This window comes from Budorcas taxicolor, chromosome 18, assembly GCF_023091745.1.
Source record: "Budorcas taxicolor isolate Tak-1 chromosome 18, Takin1.1, whole genome shotgun sequence".
NCBI classification, from domain to species: Eukaryota; Metazoa; Chordata; class Mammalia; order Artiodactyla; family Bovidae; genus Budorcas; species Budorcas taxicolor.
In genome coordinates this window covers 57,198,527-57,207,017 of record NC_068927.1, presented here as the reverse complement: position 1 = coordinate 57,207,017, position 8,491 = coordinate 57,198,527, and positions in this window count along the sequence as shown.

Here is an 8,491-nt window from a genome sequence, read left to right as displayed (position 1 = left end):
GCATAGCAATTCCAGTCTTACACATCAGTTCAGTTCAGTCGCTCAGTTGTGTCCGACTCTTTGTGACCCCATGAATCGCAGCACGCCAGGCCTCCCTGTCCATCACCAACTCCCGGAGTTCACTCAGACTCATGTCCATCGAGTCGGTGATGCCATCCAGCCATCTCATCCTCTGTCGTCCCCTTCTCCTCCTGCCCCCAATCCCTCCCAGCATCAGTCTTTTCCAGTGAGTCAACTCTTCGCATCAGGTGGCCAAAGTACTGGAGTTTCAGCTTTAGCATCATTCCTTCCAAAGAAATCCCAGGGCTGATCTCTTTCAGAATGGACTGGTCTTACACATAGACCCAAGAAAATAGAAAACATAATGTTCATGCAGAAACTTCGACATGAATGATTTTAGCAGCACTAATCCTCTAATAGCCCCAAAGTAGAAACAACCCGAATGTCCATCAGCTGACGAGTGGGTTAACAAAAGGGGCTGAATCCATGCAATGAAATATTACTCAGACATAAGGAATGAGGTTCTGATCCATACTACAACGTGGATAAGCCTTGAAAGCATTATACAAAGTAAAAAGTCAGACGAAAGGTCATACATACTGTGTGACCTCTGTTACATAAAATGTCCAGAATAGGCAAATCCATAGAGACAGAAAGTAAATTAGTAGTTACCAGGGGCTGAAGGGAGGAGGGAAGTTGAACGGTTCTATGAAGACCTACAAGACTTTCTAAAACTAACACCCAAAGAAGATGCCCTTTACATTATAGGGAACTGGAATGCAAAAGTAGGAAGTCAAGAGATACCTGGACAAACAGGAAAATTTGGCCTTGGAATACAGAATGAAGCAGGGCAAAGGCTAATAGAGTTTTGCCAAGAGAACGCACTGGTCACAGCAAACACCTTCTTCCAACAACACAAGAGAACGCTCTACACATGGACATCACCAGATGGTCAATACCAATATCAGATTGATTCTATTCTTTGCAGCCAAAAATAGAGAAGCTCGATACAGTCAGCAAAAACAAGACCGGGAGCTGACTGTGGCTCAGATCATGAACTCCTTATTGCCAAATTCAGACTTAAATTGAAGAAAGTAGGGAAAACCACTGGACCATTCAGGTATGACCTGAATCAAATCCCTTACAATTATACAGTGGAAATGACAAATAGATTCAAGGGATTAGATCTGATAGAGTGCCTGAAGAACTATGGATGGAGGTTTGTGACATTGTACAGGAGGCAGGGATCAAGACCATACCCAAGGAAAAAAAATGCAAAAAGGCAAAATGGTTATCTGAGGAGGCCTTACAAATAGCTGTGAAGAGAAGCGAAAGGCAAAGGAAAAAAAGGAAAGATATACCCATTTGATTGCAGGGTTCTAAAGAATAGCAAGGAGAGATAAGAAAGCCTTCCTCAGTGATCAATGCAAAAAAATAGAAGAAAATACAGTGGGAAAGACTAGAGAACTCTTCAAGAAAATTAGAGATACCAAGGGAACATTTCATGCAAAGATGGGCTCAATAAAGAAACAGTATGACCTAACAGAAGCAGAAGAGATTAACAAGAGGTGGCAAGATTACACAGAAGAACTGTACAAAAAAGACCTTCACAACCCAGATAATCACGGTGGTATGGTCACTCACCTAATGCCAGACATCCTGGAATGTGAAGTCAAGTGGGCTCTAGGAAGCATCACTAAGAACAAAGTTGTGGAGGTGATGGAATTCCAGTTGAACTATTTCAAATCTTAAAAGATGATGCTGTGAAAGTGCTGCACTCTATATACCAGCAAATGTGGAAAACTCAGCAGTGGCCACAGGACTAGAAAAGGTCAGTTTTCATTCAAATCCCAAAGAAAGGCAATGCCAAAGAATGCTCAAACTACCAAACAATTGCACTCACCTCTCACGCTAGTAAAGTAATGTTCAAAATTCTCCAAGCCAGGCTTCAACAGTATGTGAACTGTGAACTTGCAGATGTTCAAGCTGGATTTGGAAAAGGCAGAGGAACCAGAGATCAAATTGCCAACATCTGCTGGATCATCGAAAAAGCAAGAGAGTTCCAGAAAAACATCTACTTCTGCTTTATTGACTACGCTAAAACCTTTGACTGTGTGGATCACAATAAACTGTGGAAAATTCTGAAAGAGACAGGAATACCAGACCACCTGACCTGCCTCTTGAGAAATCTGTATGCAGGTCAGGAAGCAACAGTTAGAACTGGACATGGAACAATAGACTAGTTCCAAATAGGGAAGGGAGTACGTCAAGCTTATATATTGTCACCCTGCTTATTTAACTTATATGCAGAGAACATCATGAGAAACGCTGGGCTGGAAGAAGCACAAGCTGGAATTAAGATTGCCGGGAGAAATATCAATAACCTCAGATATGTGGATGACACCGTCCTTATGGCAGAAAGTGAAGAAGAACTAAAGAGCCTCTTGATGAAAGTGAAAGAGGAGAGTGAAAAAGCTGGCTTAAAGCTCAACATTCAGAAAACTAAGATCATGGCATCTGGTTCCATCACTTCATGGGAAATAGATGGGGAAACAGTGGAAACAGTGTCAGACTTTATTTTTTTGGGCTCCCAAATCACTGCAGATGGTGAGTGCAGCCATGAAATTAAAAGACGTTGTTCCTTGAAAGAAAAGTTATGACCAACCAAAATATCATATTAAAAAGCAGAGACATTACTTTGTCAACAAAGGTCCATCTAGTCAAACCTATGGTTTTTCCAGTAGTCATGTATGGAGGTGAGAGTTGGACTATAAAGAAAGCTGAGTGCTGAAGAATTGATGCTTTTGAACTGTGCTGTTGGGGAAGACTCTTGAGAGTCCCTTGGACAGCAAGGAGATCCAACCAGTCCATTCTAAAGGAAATCAGTCCTGACTATTCATTGGAAGGACTGATGCTGAAGCTGAAACTCCCATACTTGGGCCACCTAATGCGAAGTTCAGTTCAGTTCAGTCACTCAGTCATGTCCTACTCTTTGTGACCCCATGAATCACAGCACGCCAGGCCTCCCTGTCCATCACTAACTCCCAGAGTTCACTCAAACTCATGTGCATCGAGTTGGTGATGCCATCCAGCCATCTCATCCTCTGTCGTCCCCTTCTCCTCCTGCCCCCAATCCCTCCCAGCATCAGGGTCTTTTCCAGTGAGTCAACTCTTCGCATGAGGTGGCCAAAGTATTGGAGTTTCAGCTTTCGCATCAGTCCTTCCAATGAATAGTCAGGACTGATCTCCTTTAGGATGAACTGGTTGGATCTCCTTGCTGTCCAACGGACTCTCAAGAGTCTTCTCCAACACCACAGTTCAAAAACATCAGTTCTTCGGTGCTCAGCTTTCTTCACAGTCCAACTTTCACATCCATACATGACCACTGGAAAAACCACAGCCTTAACTAGACGGACCTTTGTTGGCAAAGTAATATCTCTGCTTTTCAATATGCTATCTAGGTTGGTCATAACTTTCCTTCCAAGGAGTAAGCATCTTTTAATTTCATGGCTGCACTTACCATCTGCAGTGATTTGGAAGCCCCAAAAAATAAAGTCTGACACTGTTTCCACTGTTTCCCCATCTATTTCCCATGAAATGATGGGACTAGATGCCATGATCTTAGTTTTCTGAATGTTGAGCTTTAAGCCAGCTTTTTCACTCTCCTCTTTCACTTTCATCAAGAGGCTTTTTAGTTCCTCTTCACTTTCTGCCATAATGGTGGTGTCATCCACATATATGAGGTTATTGATATTTCTCCCGGCAATCTTGATTCCAGCTTGTGCTTCTTCCAGCCCAGCATTTCTCATGATGTACTCTGCATATAAATTAAATAAGCAAGGAGACAATATACAGCCTTGACATACTCCTTTTCCTATTTGGAACCAGTCTGTTGTTCCATGTCCAGTTCTAACTGTTGCTTCCTGACCTGCATACAGATTTCTCAAGAGGCAGGTCAGGTGGTCTAGTATTCCCATCTCTTTCAGAATTTTCCACAGTTTATTCTGATCCACACAGTCAAAGGCTTTGGCGTAGTCAATAAAGCAGAAGTAGATGCTTTTCTGGAACTCTCTTGCTTTTTCGATGATCCAGCAGATGTTGGCAATTTGATCTCTGGTTCCTCTGCCTTTTCTAAAACCAGCTTGAACATCTGCAAGTTCACAGTTCACGTACTGCTGAAGCCTGGCTTGGAGAATTTTGAACATTACTAGCGTGTGAGATGAGTGCAGTTGTGTGGTAGTTTGAGCATTCTTTGGCATTGCCTTTCTTTGGGATTTGAATGAAAACTGACATTTTCTAGTCCTGTGGCCGCTGCTGAGTTTTCCAAATTTGCTGGCATATTTAGTGCAGCACTTTCACAGCATCATCTTTCAGGATTTGAAATAGCTCAACTGGAATTCCATCACCTCCACTAGCTTTGTTCATAGTGATGCTTTCTAAGGCCCACTTGACTTCACATTCCAAGATGTCTGGCTCTAGGTGAGTGATCACACCATCATGATTATCTGGGTCATGAAGGTCTTTTTTGTACAGTTCTTCCATGTATTCTTGCCACCTCTTCTTAATATCTTCTGCTTCTGTTAGGTCCATACCATTTCTGTCCTTTATCGAGCCCATCTTTGCATGAAATGTTCCCTTGGTATCTCCAATTTTCTTGAAGAGATCTCTAGTCTTTCCCATTCTGTTGTTTTCCTCTATTTCTTTGCATTGATCGCTGAGGAAGGCTTTCTTATCTCTTCTTGCTATTCTTTGGAACTCTGCATTCAAGTGCTTATATCTTTCCTTTTCTCCTTTGCTTTTTGCTTCTCTTCTTTTCACAGCTATTTGTAAGGCCTCCCCAGACAGCCATTTTGCTTTTTTGCATTTCTTTTCCATGGGGATGGTCTTGATCCCTGTCTCCTGTACAATGTCACGAACCTCTGTCCATAGTTCATCAGGCACTCTGTCTATCAGATCTAGTCCCTTAAATCTATTTCTCACTTCCACTGTATAATCATAAGGGATTTGATTTAGGTCATACCTGAATGGTCTAGTGGTTTTCCCTACTTTCTTCAATTTAAGTCTGAATTTGGCAATAAGGAGTTCATGATCTGAGCCACAGTCAGCTCCTGGTCTTGTTTTTGCTGACTGTGTAGAGTTTCTCCATCTTTGGCTGCAAAGAATATAATTAATCTGATTTCGATGTTGACCATCTGGTGATGTCCATGTGTAGAGTCTTCTCTTGTGTTGTTGGAGGAGTGTTTGTTATGACCAGTGCATTCTCTTGGCAAAACTCTATTAGCCTTTGCCCTGCTTCATTCCGTACTCCAAGGCCAAATTTGCCTGTTACTCCAGGTGTTTCTTGACTTCCTACTTTTGCATTCTAGTCCCCTATAATGAAAAGCACATCTTTTATGGGTGTTAGTTCTAAAAGGTCTTATAGGTCTTCATAGAACTGTTCAACTTCAGCTTTTTCAGCATTACTGGTTGGGGCATAGGCTCAGATTACCGTGATATTGAATGGTTTGTGAAGAACTGACTCATTTGAAAAGACCCTGATGCTGGGAAAGATTGAGAGCAGGAGGAGAAGGGGGTGACAGAGGATGAGATGGTTGGATGGCATCACCGACTCAATGGACATGAGTTTGAGTAAACTCCGGGAGTTGGTGATAGACAGGGAGGCCCAGGAGTGCTGCAGTCCATGGGGTCGCAAAGAGTCGGACACCACTGAGCGACTGAAAGGAGGAGGGAATTGTTAGTGACTAATTAAAGCCACCTGCCTTGGAAGTGTGGCATCTCAGCAGCTGGACCACCAGGGAAGTCCCTGGGCAGCTTTTAATCATAATTTGTTCCCTACAAATTTGTTGCTATGTCTATTGTTTTAATTTTTTTTTAAGTTTTCAAACAGTGTTGTTCAATCACTCAGCTGTGTCCGACTCAGTGACCCCATGAACTGCAGCACGCCAGGCTTCCCTGCTCTTCACTATCTCCTGGAGCAGACACAAACTCATGTCCATTGAGTCGGTGATGCCATCCAACCATCTCATGCTCTGTCACCCCCTTCTTCTCCTGCCCTCAATCTTTCCCAGCATCAGGGTCTTTTCCAGTGATTCAGCTCTTTGCATCAAGTGGCCATGCAGCTCTCAAAAAGCTACAAATCTGCCCTACGCCTTCCTATATGGGAGAAGTACCAATAACCTGAGATACGCAGATGACACCACCCTTATGGTCAAAAGTGAAGAGGAACTAAAGAGCCTCTTGATGAAAGTGAAAGAGGAGAGTGAAAAAGCTGACTTAAAACTCAACATTCAAAAAACTAAGATCATGGCATCTGACCCATCACTTCATGGGAAATAAATGGGGAAACAATGAAAACAGTGACAGATTTTATTTCCTTGGGCTTCAAAATCACTACAGATGGTGACTGCAGCCATGAAATTAAAAGACACTTGCTTCTTGGAAGAAAAGCTACGACCAACCTAGACAGCATATTAAAAAGCATAGACATTACTTTGCTGACAAAGGTCCGTCTAGTCAAATCTATGGCTTTTTCAGTGGTCATGTATGGATGTGAGAGTTGGACCATAAAGAAAGCTGAGGGCCGAAGTATTGATGCTTTTGAACTGTGATGTTGGAGAAGACTCTTGACCCTTAGAGTGCAAGGAGATCCAACCAGTCCATCCTAAAGGAAATCAGTCCTGAATATTCATCGGAAGGACTGATGCTGAAGCTTCAATTCTTGGCCGCCTGATGCAAAGAGTTGACTCATTAGAAAAGACCCAGATGCTGGGAAAGATTGAAGGCAGGAGGAGAAGGGGACGACAGAGGATGAGATGGTTGAGTGGCATCACCGACTCCATGGACATGAGGTTGAGCAAGCTCCGGGAGTTGGTGATGGACAGGGAAGCCTGGCGTGCTGCCGCCCATGGGGTGGCAAAGGGTCCCACACAACTGAGCAACTGAACGGAACTGAACTTCGTAAACAGTCTCCACGTTCCGCCACTAGGTGGCAGTGTGTTATAATTAAAAGCTTTGAGCCACACGGATTAAAAAATTCCAACCCTCCAACAGGTAACAATTATAAACTCTGGGTAAGACAAAAGAATTACTGTCTAGGCCTAACCCAAAGTTAAATTAGTCTCATGACATATTTTACTAATGGTCCCCTTTAACATAGGATTCATTTTCTCAGTTTTTCCTGTTAATTGTAATCTCCAGGACAAATATACTTTCCAATGTATGTGTAATCCCTTAGATATCTGTTTCGTTACACTGGAGACAAAAGCAAGCACACTGTCCCTTTGAAGGAAGTTGTTGTTCAGTTGCTAAGTCGTGTCCAACTCTTTGCCACCCCATGGACTGCTGCATGCCAGGCTTCCCTGTCCTTCACTATCTCTCAGAGTTTGCTCAAACTTACATCCATTGAGTCAGTGATGCTATCTAACCATTTCATCCTTTGCCACCCTCTTCTCCTTTTGCCTTCAGTCTTTCCCAGCATCAGGATCTTTTCCAATGAGTCGGCTGTTCGCATCAGGTGACCAAAGTACTGGAGCTTCAGCTTCAGCATCAGTTCTTCCAATGAATATTCAGGACTGATTTCCTTTTGGATGGGCTGGTTTAATCTCCTTGCAGTCCAAGGGTCTCTCAAGAGGCTTCTCCAGCACCGCAATTTGAAAGCATTAGTTTTTCAGCACTCAGCCTTCTTTATATTCTCTCACATTGTACATGACTACTGGAGAAACCATTCAGTTCAGTTCATTTCAGTTCAGTTTAGTCGCTCAGTCATGTCCGACTCTTTGTGACCCCATGAATCACAGCACACCAGGCCTCCCTGTCCATCACCAACTCCCGGAGTTCACTCAAACTCATGTCCATCAAGTCGGTGATGCCATCCAGCCATCTCATCCTCTGTCGTCCCCTTCTCCTCCTGCCCCCAATCCCTCCCAGCATCAGGGTCTTTTCCAATGAGTCAACTCTTCGCATGAGGTAGCTAAAGTATTGGAGTTTCAGCCTCAGCATCAGTCCTTCCAATGAACACCCAGGACTGATCTCCTTTAGGATGGACTGGTTGGATCTCCTTGCAGTCCAACGGACTCTCAAGAGCTTTGACTGTATGAACTTTCATCAGCAAAGTGGTGTCTTGGCCTTTTAATATGCTGTCTAGGTTTGTCATGTTGTTTTTTTTTTTCCCCAAAGTGCAAGGGTCTTTTAATTTCATGGCTGCAGTCAACATCCGCAATGATTTTGGAGCCCAAGAAAACTGAAGGCTGTAAGGCAATCTTAATTGGGGAATAATTTCTTTAAGGAGGGTTTTCACTACTTCAGAGGCTTTTTCTGTCTGGGTGGGAAATGCCTCCACTTGTCCTGAAAAAAGGCTGTCCACAAGCACTAGCTGGTATCTGAAATTTCCCACAGCTTAAGGCATTTGAGTAAATCGTATGTGCTGATCCTCAGTGGACAGGCTGACGTTGTGTCAACTCTGAGTCAACTCGCTCCCTTCCTTTTCTTCCTG